Raw genomic sequence first — 15,106 nt, forward strand, 5'->3', positions numbered from 1 at the left:
GCTTGCTTAAATATAATATAATTTTTTTTTTTTTAAAGAGATGGCTGCATTCCTGAAGGATTTTTCTGAAACACAGAATGGAAGTGAGAGAGAAGTCTTGGAAGGAAGCCGAAGGTGGGTTCTGGGAAAAATGGGGAAGACAGAGTGAGAAAGAAAGGGGAGGGTAGGATTGGAAAATTGAAAATTTCATTAACTTGTTACTGTTCACCCATGTTATGTTGAAATAAGCTGATTTTTGAAAGCTACCTTTTCCAGCTTTGGCTTTAGCTTATTTTCACCCATAATTTTGAAAAGAAACTGATTTTAAGTGTTTACAAAACATTTAAATTTAAGCTAAGCCAAACTAGAGTTATATTTGACATCTTATTTGAAGATACTCTAAATGCAACACATACATTTTCATTCAATCGTGTTACAAAACTACAAGTGTCTCGGGGATACGAGAGAGATGGAAATTGTGAAAAAGATCAAATCAAGCGTCACGGAGACTAGAATGCACTTTTTCTGTATAAATCGTCCTCACAATCCTCTGGCATTGTACAACTCGGTATGCTTCTTATATTCTATTCTATATATACTAAAAGCCGGTGGATTGTCACTGTTCATTAACAGTGCTCCACCGGTTTTGCCCCTCTTTCTCTTCATGTTTTTTCAGCTTTAGTGGGGTTGAATGGTGAATTGGCCACTTTGCCCCTCTCTCATTTTTCTTTCCGTCCGTGCGTGCGTGTTGTGTTTTCTAGGGTTCCAGCTTTTTCCACTTTTATCTGCTACTGCGTGTTAGTTCCACGTGTTGGTCATCGGGATCATTTGGCCCTTAATGTCAGGATTTCTATTTGCTTCCAGTGGCTTCCAATCGCTTCCAATTGCTTTCATTTGCTTCATCTCTCCTGGAATGAAAAAAAAAAAACCTGCGTTCATCCAACCTTAGAATCCCGAAACCAAAATTCATCCAGATCGTTCCAATCTCCAACGGCAAATCGAAATATCCAGTCGCTTGATTCTCTATCTAAAATACGCACTCATCGTTGCCTTATCACAACAATATCGGCTATTCGGGTTTTTTGCCCAGCGTTTTCTTTGTTTTTTCGCGCTCTACGTCTGGTTGTTATCTCTGATTTTGCATTTTGGTTGCAGGAAACATTTTTCTTCAAGTTTTAGGCTTTTATTCTTCCTAGCTTTTTCTGGGTCAGGTATATAATTTATCTCTTTGGTGTTATTTTTTTTTGTTTGTGCTTTGATTTTTCCCTCAAACTTAAAAAAAAAAGAAGAAAAAAAAAGGGAATACTGATGATTAATTTTTGGGTTTTGCTTTGTATGTTTCGGTTTTGTACTGTCAGTGAGGAATTTTTTATTTTGGTGTTTTAATTAAGGGCTAAACATTTCCAGCTATACAAATGGATGATCATGAGTTGCGAAACTTCTTTTCGATTATGTGATCTGTGCCTGCTATGTTTTTTTTTTAATAATTTTTGCGTTTTAACTAAAATTGAAAGATTGCCGACGAATGGATATGGCTACGGTTATATAATTTATCTTTAACCTTTTTTTCATTTTTTTTGTGTTTTAATTAAAATTTAAAAATTGTTGAGGAAGGATATGGCTGCGGTTTAAGGTTTAGACTAATTAATTTTATTGTTGTTCAGGTTTTTTTTGGGGAAATTTTTGGATTTGGTTGTTCTGATTATCTGTGGTTTGATTTTTGTCCGGAATTTAGAAGAAGAAAAATGGCCATGATTAACTTTTGGGTTTTCTTTGTTTGTTCTGCATTTTAAAGTTTGAATTATGGATTTTTTTTGTATGTCAATATGTGACATCCCACATCGCCCAGGGAAGTGATCCTTAAATGTATTTCTCATCCCTACCTAGCACGAGGCCTTTTGGGAGCTCACTGGCTTCGGGTTCCATAGGAACTTCAAAGTTAAGCGAGTAGTGCACGAGAGCACTCCCAGGATGGGTGACCCATCGGGAGGTTCTCGTGTGAGTTCCCAGAAACAAAACTGTGAGGGCGTGGTCGGGGCCCAAAGCGGACAATATCGTGCTACGGTGATGGAACGGGCCCGGGAAGTGGTGCCACCCGGGCCGGGATGTGACAAATTGGTATCAGAGCCTAACCCTGGTCGCGAATGTGCCGACGAGGATGTCGGGCCCCTAAGGGGGGTGGATTGTGACATCCCACATCGCCCAGGGAAGTGATCCTTAAATGTATTTCTCATCCCTACCTAGCACGAAGCCTTTTGGGAGCTCACTGGCTTCGGGTTCCATAGGAACTCCGAAGTTAAGCGAGTAGCGCACGAGAGCACTCCCAGGATGGGTGACCCATCGGGAGGTTCTCGTGTGAGTTCCCAGAAACAAAACCGTGAGGGCGTGGTCGGGGCCCAAAGCGGACAATATCGTGCTACGGTGGTGGAGCGGGCCCGGGAAGTGGTGCCACCCGGGCTGGGATGTGACACAATCCTTAAATGATCATTGTATGGATTTTTTTTGTGTTTCGGCATATGCCCTTATTGAAATTTTGTGATTTGAGAATTGTAGAAGTTCGTAGCAATTCAAAACCCGTTAAATAGGATGAGAATTAGAGTGATTTGAAATCGGCGAGCAAGTATATACTAAAGCTCAGTGGATTGGCATTGTTCATTAACAGTGCCAATCCGGTTTTGCTCCTGATCTAACGCACGGTTTTCAGCCCTTTAAAAGATGCTACATGAATTGGCGATTTTGCCTCTTGGTAGAGTAAGTCTACATACGGGAAGGTGCTCGAACCCTCTCTCATTTTCTTCCGTTGCTTTTTGCTTTCACCTGCTCTCTGTTTCTCTGCTTTTTTCCATGTTTGATCTTCGTGTTTCCTTGCTTCTCTATTCGTGTTGATTGTTTGCCATCTGAAGAGGTGGGTTTTCTGGCTGATTGCGGTGTTTTAGGTGGTTTGTCTATTTTATTCTTTTTCTCTTTTCTTTGATTAGGAAGAAAATTTGTAGACCGATTGGTGTAAAATTAAAATATTTGCGTTTTTTTATCAGTTCCTTCCTATTTTTTTTCGTGTTTTTAGCATCATTGTTTAATTTGATTGCATTTTTTGTTTCGAGAAATACTGATTTATCGATTTTAGGGTTTCTCTGTCCAATCTTGGAAACCCTTTTCGATTAAGGTGTGTGGGTTTTTTTATGTGGAATGTTTTCTGCTTTTTTCCGACATTAGTGTCTGGTTGTTCCATCTAATTGCATTTTTTGTTTTGGAAAATTTTGGTCTTTTAGGTTAGGGTTTTCCTGTACATCGATTGGTTGGTTGGTGTAATATTGAAGTTTTTTCGTATTGCATTGACTGTTTCGTTGATTTTTTACTGTATTCAATGCCGTTGTCTAATGTGATTCGGGTTTTTCTTGCAGGAAATATTGGTGTTTGAAGAAATTAAGGCTTAGCAAAGTGTGACTACCTATGCTTGAATTAATGTTGAAGTTTTGAGCTCAATTAGATTAAAGTGCATAGAACATCCATAGAAGTGGTAAAAGTTCTTCCCTCAATCAGCTTAATAGTAGTTAACATGTATGCTTACTTTTCAATTATTAAGAAACTGTACCTTCCAGTTGTATGAATCTCTAATGCATCAACATCATTTCTTCTGAGAAGTTCGGAGGTCACATAAGCATCTCTTATGTTCAAGCACACTCTGTTATTATGAATTGGAGTGGTTCTTATTGTCTTTAAGTGATTCTTATCACAACAATTAGGGAAGAAATCCCTTTCTTTTAAATTGGATTATCCCAACCTGCATAAAATTGAGAGTCATGTTGATAAAATCTTTATCTCTATTATGCTGTTATTAAAAGTAGCCTTGAAATATTTTAAATTCATTTTATATTTATTTGAGAAGTAATTATTACTTTGTTTGCAATCATCTGCAGATTAATTTTGGTTGAACAAAAAAAAAAAAAAAAATCTTTGTTGCATCTCAGTTCCTATTGTAATTTTAACTGCCAAGTTAGCTTTCAGCTGTCAAGTTTACAGACAATTGATTGTGTTTGTAAGTGCTTTTCACTTTGTTAATATTGTGTTCAAGATTATATTTCTTCCTTTTGTTTGACAATTGTCTGATTGTAGTTAATACTGTGGCTCTAAATTGTATATCGAATCATTCTTTTCAAATATTTCTTTACTTAAGTTATAATGTTGAGCTACTTTATGTTATAATTTTATAACTAGATAGTACATTATCATAAAAATAGAATGTTTTGTTTTTTTTTATCAATGTTATCTATGCAGTATAGTCTTTTTGTTTTTTTTTTGTCCTTTACTCTGTATATTACCTTTTTATCTGAGAAGTTACTTTTAATTTTAGCTTATACATTTTAAACCCATCGGTTCCACGTTGTGTTAATCATGATTCTTGGAACCATAGATAGTTTTTATTTTTGTAGTTAACTGTGTTATCGTTTTTAGTAAAACTGTGAATATCATAGATAAATTATATGTAAAATGCTTTTTTATAGTCATATACTGTGTTATTAAAAAAGTTAGATGTTTGCAAAAACTGTCAATATGACGGAGTGATATTACAATTTTCTATTGTGATAACAATTTTTGTTTTAGTTAACATATACATTTCTTTGAACAGGTGTATTTGTTAATTCTGTGTCACCCATTGTTTAAAAAAGTTTTAGGGCTCCTATTTTCTCACGATATATTTGATAATCTAGCCATCAATTTATATAATTTATGTATTAGTAAAAATCAATTGGTTTTTTTATTTTTTGTAATTTGTTTTTCATTAAGAATAAACATTGTTAATACTGTTGATCTTTGCAGTTTCCACTCAGCGTGGATAAGACAAGTAAGAAGTGATACTCCCATTGAAAACTTATCTGCAAAATAAATTTTGCTCTGTGGTTACATGTTGCATTGGTGCATAGTTTCACAACTGAACTATAAGAAGTAAGAATGTAGTTATCTTATTACTTTGTTAATTTTTAAATTTTTTTAAGTTCTATTTATTATTTGTTTTATATTTTGTTTCTTGCCATATGTTGCTGAACTAAATTCTATTGTCCATTGTAATAATTGTTTGTTGTTTGCCTTTTTGAACAGATTGGCTATCGTATTTTCTAAAATTTCAATTGTTAAAGGTGAGCAATTTTAAATTTTAAATTATTTAGTTTTAAACTTTACTTTTTTTAATCTTCTTTTTTTTTTTTTATAACTTTTTTTTTTCCAGTCGCATTTTAAAATTTGGGTGATCTATTCTTTTTAATCATTATAGTATATATTTGTTTAATCTTCACATTATGTGTTTGTTGATACTTCTTTTTTTCCAGCGTGGTTTGCACTAATTTGTTTTCAAATTTGTATTACAATTTGATTCCATCATGTCAAAAAGACTTGCAAATGCTTTACCAATTAATGATACTGAACACGAGAAAGAGTTTGTCAATAATCAATCCTATGTTTTATCTGAATATGACAGACAATTTAAAAGAGTGTGTAGAATAAGTTGTATACAAAACTATGTCGATGTTTTCTTATCTAAGAGTAGTCCAATTATTCAGGAAAACTCAGCCATTGACTACCAAGATGGTACTAGCACATCTTCTGTTCAACAAGATGTTGAAAACATAAGTTCTTCCAATATCAATGAATCACATTGCATGACTGTTGTTGAAAAAAATGTTCTCTTAAGAGATAAAAAGGGAAAAAAGGTTGTCAATGTATTAGACCAATCTACAAAAAATACTCAACAAACCTTTGATGATCAGAATAATAATCTTATGAACAAGGGTCAAGCATTTTTTCAAAAGAATAGAAAAGGTTAGTTCTTAATTTATGCATCTATTAATTTGATATATCATGAATTTCAATTTTCTAATTGCCTAAATAATATTATGCTCATTTTGTTTTGTTTTTGTATCTTTTTTTGCAGGAGTTGTTAAAGAATATGCTGACTTAGGAGATAAAAGTTATAAGTGTGTTCATTGTGGTGCTTATTTTTGGCTAAAAGAGTCTCTTAAACCAAAGTGTAAAAACGATCTACCTGTTTTCACTCTTTGTTGCCAACAAGGAAAAATTAAGTTTCCAAATCCAAAACCAGCACCACCATTTTTAGATTACTTACTTGATCCAACTAAAGGGCAAAAAAATTTATCATTTCGACAAAATATTAGAACTTATAACTCAATGTTTGCATTCACTTCAATGGGAGCCAAAGTTGATAACTCAATTAACAATGGATCAAGCCCTTATATTTTCAAAATCAGTGGTCAAGTTTGTCATTTAATGGGATCTCTTTTGCCTGTTGATAATGAGTCTCCAAAATTTGCTCAATTGTATGTCTATGATACATATAATGAGGTGGAAAATCGACTTAAAGTTTTTAATTCCAATGGAAACAATCAAAGCCTAGACCCAACAATTGTAGAAGGGTTAATCAAAATGTTTGATGCATCAAATGAATTGGTTAAACTTTTTCGAATGGCAAGAGATAAATTTGAAAATGATGGTCTTTCTTCATTAAAAATGACTTTGCTAGGCAGGCAATTAAACGATAGCAAACAATATGAGCAACCTACAACTGATGAAATAGGTGGTTTGATAGTTGGAGATATAGGATTGTATGATTCTAATCGAGATATTATTATAGAGTCTAAAAGTCACGAATTAAAACGTGTAATAAAGTTGAATCCTAAATTTATGTCTCTGCAATATCCAATTCTTTTTCCATATGGTGAAGATGGTTATAGACCAAATTTAAAATGGAATGAAAATTATAGGGGTAAAAAAACTAAAAGACAAAGAATACCAATGAGAGCTTTCATTGCTTATCAAATTCAAGAGCGAGAACCACCATTAAGTACATTGTTAAGAGGAGGAAGACTTTTTCAACAATATTTGGTCGATTCTTTTGCAACACTTGAAGAAGATAGATTAGATTATATTAGACAAAATCAAAAAAATTTGAGAAGTGAAGTTTATAAAGGGATATATGATGCATTCTCAAAAGGTGATACTGATGCAAATAATTTGGGACAAAAAATTGTATTACCTGCTTCATATACTGGAAGTCCTAGATATGTGATAAATAATTATCAAGATGCTATGGCTATTTGTAGAGAATACGGACATCCTGATTTGTTTATAACATTTACATGTAATGTTAAATGGCCAGAAATCACAAGAGAGTTTGAGAATAAGCCAGGATTCAAACCTGAAGATAGACCTGATATAATTTCTAGAATCTTCAAAATGAAGCTTGATCATATGATTGACTTCATCAAGTCCGGGAAGCCTTTTGGAGAAATTCAAGCAAGTAAGTTACTAAAACTCATTCTAGCACTTATTTCAAGCTTTTTAGTTTTCTTATTTATTATAAAATTCACTTTTATTCTTTTCTTTGTTTTCATTTTTTCCTCATGAACAGATGTTTGCACAGTTGAATTTCAAAAAAGAGGTTTACCTCATTCTCATATGTTAATATGGTTGAAACCAAATGTGAAATGTTTTTGCGCATCAGATATAGACTCAATTATTTCTGCTGAATTACCTGATAAAAATTTGCATCCACAACTTTATGAAACTGTTAATCAGTTTATGATTCATGGTCCATGTGGTTGTATTAATCCAAAATCACCTTGCATGCGAGAAAATAAATGTTCTAAAAACTTTCCTAAGCCATATAAAAGCGAAACAATTTTTGACACAAATGGTTTTGCTGTTTATAAACGTCGTGAAGATGAAGAAAAATTTGTGATTAAAAACGGCATAAAAGTTGATAATAGATTTGTTGTTCCTTACAATGCAGAGTTATTACTAAAATATAATGCACATATAAATGTTGAATCCTGTTGTTAATCAATGCTTATAAAATATTTATTCAAATATGTAAATAAAGGTTCAGATAGAGCACGTTTAGTTTTTCAAGAAAATTTGAATGATGAGATTTTAGCATACCTCAATTGTAGATATATATCACCTTATGAGGCTGTTTGGAGACTATTTCAATACTTCATACATCATAGAGAGCCTTCTGTAGAGCGATTACCAGTTCATTTACCATTAGAACAAAATGTTGTTTTTACAGCTGATCAATCACTACAGTCAATCATTAATCAAAAAGCTTTTGAAAACACAATGTTAACAAGTTGGTTTGAATTGAACAAAAATTTTCCTAACGTGCGTGAACTAACTTATGCACAAATTCCCACAAAATTTTTGTATGATGTAAAGAAAAAAACTTGGAAGCCAAGAAAATATAAAGCATCAATTGGCAGAATAGCATATGTACATCCTGCATCTGGCGAATTATATTATTTGAGAATGCTTTTGAATTTAAAAAAAGGCGCCATTAGTTTTGAGGATTTAAAAACAATTAATGGTGTTGTACATTCTTCCTACCATTCTGCATGCAAATCATTAGGACTATTAGGTGATGATAAAGAATGGATTGAGGCTTTATCAAGTGCTGCACATATTGCATCGTCTGCTCAATTAAGACAATTGTTTGTCACAATAATTTTATTTTGTGATGCAGCAAATTCTCAAAATCTTTTTGATAGCCATTGGCAAAACATGTATGATGACATTTTATACAAATTGCGAAAAACTTTTGCAATTCCAGATATGATTGTGCCAGAACATGAATTAAAAAATTCAGTGCTATTTGAATTAGAATTACTTTTTAATAATGCATCTACCTCTTTGAAAAAATATCATCTTCCCATGCCTAATGCAGAAAAAATGTTAGAAATTCAAAATAGGCTTTTGAGAGAAGAATTAAATTATGATTGTGAAGAACTTTATAAGAAACATGCACTTTTGAAATCACAGCTTAACCAAGGTCAAAAACATGTTTATGATTGTGTTTTAAATGCTGTGAATGCAAAAAAAGGAGGTCTATTCTTTGTTTATGGTCATGGAGGCACTGGAAAAACTTTTTTATGGGATACAATTACAAGTAAGCTTAGATCAGACGGTAAAATTGTTCTAGCTGTTGCATCATCAGGAATAGCATCATTATTATTACCAGGTGATAGAACAGCCCATTCTAGATTTAAAATCCCTTTGATTATTACTGATTCTTCAATTTGTTCAATAAAGAAAAAAACTCATCTTGCAGGATTAATTGAAAAAACAGATTTAATTATATGGGATGAAGCACCTATGAATTATAAATATTGTTTTGAAGCATTGGATAAATCATTTTCGGATATTTTGTCAAATTCACAAGCTTTCGATAAAAATGTTCCATTTGGTGGAAAAACTCTTTTATTGGGTGGTGATTTTCGACAAATATTACCTGTTATTCCTGAAGGAACTAAAGAGGATATAATAAATTCTTCATTGAATAGTTCTTATTTATGGCCATATTTTAAAATTTTTCATTTGAAAGAAAATATGAGATTGTCAAAAAATGGATTGAGTATTGAAGAAAAAAATAAAATTAGTTCTTTTGCAAATTGGATTCTACAAATTGGTGATGGACAAATTAATGATGCAAACAATGTGAATAATTCAATTGATAGGGATTCATCTTTGATTCAAATACCACAAGATTTGATAATTGATTGTTCTACAAACGCTATCCATTCAATTTTTTCTGCAACATACCCGAGTTTTGAAACTTTTTTTTGACAATTTTGCTTATTTAAGGGAAAGAGATATTATAACACCTCGAAATACAACTGTTACAGATGTGAATAATTATATAATTAATTTATTACCTGGACAACAACAAACATTTTTGAGTTATGATTCTTTATGTTCTTCAAATGCAAATGTTGAAAATCTTGAAATAATGTACCCCACAGAATTTTTAAACAAGCTTGAATTCAATGGTTTACCTGCACATAATTTGGTACTAAAAATAGGAATGCCTATTATGCTACTACGAAACTTAAATCAGTCTTCAGGTTTGTGTAATGGAACTAGATTAGTTGTTACTCAATTATTTGATAGAATTATTGAAGCTAAAATTCTTACTGGTACTAATATTGGTCATAAAGTTTTCATACCAAGAATCACTCTTACAGCTACAGAAAATAAGTGGCCTTTCATCTTCAAAAGACGTCAATTTCCAATTAGAGCATGTTATGCAATGACAATCAATAAAAGTCAAGGACAATCTCTTAAACAAGTTGGTTTATATCTTCCAGAACCTGTTTTTACACATGGCCAATTATATGTAGCATTATCAAGAGTGACATCAAGAGAAGGTTTAAAAATTTTAATAGAAAATGTAGAGAGTAATGTTAAAAACTGTACTTTGAATATTGTTTTTAAAGATGTGTTACAAAATTTACAAGAAAATTAACCCAGTTCAGAGACTTTGCATCTCTCACTTTCTCATCTCTCAAATCACTTCTCTCTCTTCCATCTCTCCCAATGTCTTCGTCTCTCGGCTTTCTTGCTCAATCTCTGTCGATTGAAATTTCGAGGTGATTTTCCAACCCTAAATTAATATATTCCATACCTTGATTTCATCTTAATTTATTGGGAATTGATCTACATATGTGTAGTATAGATAAATTTTTTCTTTAACTAATGTTATAGAATCCATGTCCTATTTAGAAATACTGAGATGGAAAAGGTTACGGAAAAATTGCGAGGTAGAAATTCCATTATGAGTTCTCCGGCCAATTTGAGGTGAGTAGTACAAACTTTTATGTTAAATTGATTTGTTTTGGTTTTTCGGGATGCTTAATTTCATCTGCAAACAAGGTTGACCATCCAAAAGTTTCAGTTTTGTACCCATTATTCAATACTAGCTCAATAATCATAATGTTTTCCTCTGACTTTGTTTATAAATTCTAATATATAATCATATTTTAGAGTTAGAGTTTTCTATTGGGGAAACGTTAGGACCCGATTGTCCTACATCGAAAAAATAGCAGCAGCTGATCCTATTTAAAATGAATCTAATTGAAGACATTAAGGATTGGGCACCTTCTACAAACTACAGTAGTATTACTCTTGATGAGGTCTATTTCATTTCCTCTATGCTGTCTCAATCTTCATAACTCACGTTTGTGTGCATTTTTTGTCTGGTTCTTATTTAAAATGTATCTAATTGAATATTTATAACCAAAAGAATTAATTTTTCTAATTGCCCAACTTTACAGGTTTTGCATCATTGGAACATCAGGCCTATGTCATTGCTTTACCTAAGGTAGTTGAAATGTACATACAATATCTTAGCTTTTAGTTTTTTTCTTCTTTGGCTGCTTAGAGATTATGTGTCATGAGCCTGGCCTTTAATAGTTTAGGAAAAATTTTGCATCACTTTGAAAGCTACGGATTCAACTTTTGGGTTCCTTCAACTCAGAATTTATAGATGTAACATTTCAAGGCTCATGTTGGTATGAAATTGTAATTCCTCATTCGTCATTACATTTTTTTGACAGGGATTTCATTTCATAAAACAATAAACTGCATAAATTTGTAAAAGTCTACTTTTTTAGATGGTAAAATCTTAGATTGCCAATTGAGGATATAATTGCAATTTGAATTCAATCTGCTTTCCGTGCACATGTGATATGTATGTGTGCACTAAAATCTCCAAAATATAAAATTCCAGTTTCATTCTCTCCCTTAACAACGTTATTACTGAAGAAATTAAAGAATATTTTCAGTTCAGAGTATGAGTGCTATATGTGTTTCTTTCATTCCTAAAAATTATGGGACATAATTATGCAAAACTTATTTGATGATCGTATGAAAGCTATGAAACAACTCTCTGTACAATTCTTTAAATCTGGTTCAGTTTTGTCTTAGGTATCCATACAATCATTATTTGTGAGATAATTAGTTCCATGGTTCAATTATGTTTTTTCCATGAGAATATTTCCATGTTGTAATAGAAGAATTGTCTAAAGTTCCTTAAACCTTTCATCTTTTATGTTTACCATAAAACAGATAACAATGCATGATAATGAATTACAAATTGTTTTTTATTTCTTACATTCAAATTTCGTTTTTATACTTTCTTCCTACGTATGACACCATTTTTCCATCGATGTCAACTAATTATTATATATTATAATTAGTAGCCATAAAACTTTTTTTTTAACACTTTATTTTACAATTTTAGGAAGGAAAAAAAAAATTGCTAATTTAGTAAGGAGCTTACAGTGCTGACAAATACATTTTCAAACAATGAAGAGGCAAACATTCAAAGGTATGTAAAATTAATTAATACTTTATTAATTTTGTTTTGTTAATGCTTTACGTTTAATTACAATTTTTACTAAGCTTTCTCTTCAGAGGAATTAGCTATTACTAATATATATACAAACCATCTTCTTTTCACATGATCTAAATACATGACAAATTACTTGCTTGCATATTGAAAGGCTAAATTGAACATCCAAAAGTATAAAGTAGACATTTTTACTAGAGATATACCATGTCCACATATTTTAATCTAATATGTTCCTTCACAGATTTACAAAATATGGGCAGGATTTATCTTTAATGGAAGGATGTCTGTTTATACTTCCAAATGTCAGCCTTAAACCTTTTGGTAGACAAACAAATAATTAACCATGTATTCACAATAAGTTAGAAGAAGAAAGTATCTATATAAATTGGTAATAGTTAATTCCTCTGAAGAGAAAAGACGGAAATGATGATTCTTACTCCATATAATTAAACCTAAGTTTACCAATTTACGTAAATCTGATCCGTCTTAGATCGCCAACATTTAACTTTGTTTTAAAAATTATAATATTGCCAAATAAACTACTATTTAATCATAGCATGATTTGCAATACTTTTCTAAGTCTTATATAACACTATCACTAAATATATTTTATTGCAAAAGACATCAATTTTCATTTTTGTTGTACTAAATTGCAACAAACTTATATTTTCTGAAACGTTATTCAAATTCTCATCCCAGGTATGCATCCAATTTCACTTACTCTTTATTTGTATAAATTAAAAAATTACCAAATGCAATGGATAGTCGGGGGGCTAAGAATTCACAGTGTTAGTCTTTTTTTTTTTTTTCATCTAAGGTTGTCTTTCAATTTTTATTTTAGATTTTTCCTAATTTGGATAAAACCCTAACGATTTCGTTTTGCTATCAGTATATACATGCTTATTTAGAATCAAATGACACAACTTTATATTTACAATTATATTTTGTTTCTAATAGCTTTTATAAGTTTTTCTTCGTTTTCCTATAACATCGTATCGTAACATGGTCTAATCATATTCAATATAATTGAACAAACTGTTATCGACCGGTTAATGCCAATTTAAACACTTCTAATAAGTTACAGCTACATTTATTATCTCGAATTTCAACATCAAATGTATATTTTTTTACTTCAAATATTTCTTTAATTATTAATAATCGTTTTGACGTGTTATATACTCACACTCATAAAAGCAGTTATCCTCTTATACATAATTCTTCACCATAAATTTATATCACTATTAAAACACTTCTAACCTTAATTTATAGTTACTGCAGTATGTTCTATGTGCACATCATTTTCTTCTTCAGTTTCTGCTGTTTTTTGTTCTCTGAGTTGTACATGTTACCGGTGTTCACAACTAAAATCAATTACACAGACTTGACTACAGGTATGCCGCAACTTACATCACTTTCTGCCAACACTCTACTTCTTTTTCTTATTATATTTTCTGTGTTTAAATAGCATGAACATACTAAAAACCTGTTAATTACAAACTATCTATTACAAGTTTGCATTGACTGTTTTCTTCTTTTATGTCCAGTAGTTTTAAGACCCGCAGCAACGCGCGGGCACTATTTGTAATAAGGCAACGATAATCCAATTTAAAAGAAAATGTGCAGTGACTATTTGTAATATGTCCAGTAGTTTTATATGCAGTGACTGCTTCAAGGAAAATGTGCTCTTATGGGATATTCTATGTTCATGTAACTGTCAATGGGGAATACTAGACTAGCCATTTTTGTAAATCAATGACAAGGCATTTCACAATGTCTTTTCTATAAGTTACATAAACTTAGACAGCTTTATAAAAATATTTGCTCCATTTTCTACTTAATGTTTATCTTAGTCTTTGGTTATTTATATGTTAAAAATATAGTCTATAGTTATATTTTCGCTCCCGCAACAACGTGCGGGTAAAATTTACTAGTAAATCCTAATCCAGCCTCATCCACTCATTATTGAACTCTTGTATATGTTTCCAAGCAATCCCATTTTGTCAGCAGTGTAGTTTTGCACAAATGCCAAAAATGAGCTGAGGTTGCAAATTATTGATTCTAACGCACTCAACACAAAAAAAAAAAAAAATGCTCCAATTGCAAATTCTAATAGCTACATGACACCATTTGTTCATCTCATGTTTTCTTGTGAAATATTGTATTAAAAGAAAAAAAGAAGAAGCAAAGGCTGTCATAATATGGCAAAACCCCCCGTCGTCTTATTGCATGGCCATTTATTTCAATACTAATTTTCAAATCCATAGACTACTAAACAAGTTCATTCGTTGAAAATCGAAGCAAAAAAGGACAACCATTTCCTTTCATATATGTATAAATTTACAAAGGGGTATGATATCCATACACTTATTTTTTACTTTTCACACATCCTTGTTGATTTCTGTCATTTGATTTTCTTCAATTCATCCAATCCGACAACTAAAACTTAAAAAAATGTGTAGATAGCACATCCCATTTACAAATTAATCAAAACCCAGTAATTGATTGTTCAAATTTAACACACAACAGTCCAAAAAATAGTCCAAGTATGAGAACGTGCATAGCAGATCTAATCAACCCAAGTAATTTATTACCATCGTCGGTTGAGTCCTCCAATTGCTTTCTTCTCTTACCTTCGCTTTTGCTGCCCATTCTGATTTGGGCTTTAGGAGTTTGGGATTTAGGGTTTGCGATTAGAATAGCACAGCAATGGATTGAATTTCATGGATTCACGAGAGCAGGGGAGCCCCAACTGATGTGAATCAGCTTTTCTTCTCCAAGTCCAAGGGGACCGACAGAAATAAACGGGCCAGTGATTGACTTTAGGGGTAAAATCGGAATCTCGATAAATTACTTTGGTTGGGCCTGTTTTATTGGGCTAAGTTGATAATGAGTTTTGTTCTAACCATTAAATAAAATTATTACATGGTTTTT

The 15,106-nt window shown here is 31.8% G+C and overlaps 2 long non-coding RNA genes across 4 annotated transcripts; both read left to right on the forward strand.

Annotated features, from left to right (window-relative positions):
* Positions 1-605: 605 nt before the first annotated feature.
* On the forward strand, positions 606-7,247 carry LOC125472645. 3 transcript variants are annotated; one of them, XR_007254558.1, is made up of 5 exons: positions 606-1,190; positions 3,381-3,496; positions 4,798-4,923; positions 5,077-5,114; positions 7,148-7,247. It is a non-coding gene; the product is annotated as an uncharacterized LOC125472645 (long non-coding RNA). The 3 variants fall into 3 exon arrangements; XR_007254556.1 differs by lacking the exon at positions 7,148-7,247 and adding an exon at positions 5,906-6,358; XR_007254557.1 differs by lacking the exons at positions 606-1,190; positions 7,148-7,247 and adding exons at positions 2,491-2,750; positions 5,906-6,358.
* Positions 7,248-10,834: 3,587 nt separating this feature from the next.
* Positions 10,835-11,147, forward strand: LOC125472646. The gene is made up of 2 exons (XR_007254559.1): positions 10,835-10,955; positions 11,097-11,147. It is a non-coding gene; the product is annotated as an uncharacterized LOC125472646 (long non-coding RNA).
* Positions 11,148-15,106: the final 3,959 nt, after the last annotated feature.

Source organism: the organism of the source record quoted next, unplaced genomic scaffold (assembly GCF_019419815.1).
Source record: "Pyrus x bretschneideri cultivar Hongxiangsu unplaced genomic scaffold, Pyrus_bretschneideri_v1 Contig70, whole genome shotgun sequence".
Lineage (NCBI taxonomy): Eukaryota > Viridiplantae > Streptophyta > Magnoliopsida > Rosales > Rosaceae > Pyrus > Pyrus x bretschneideri.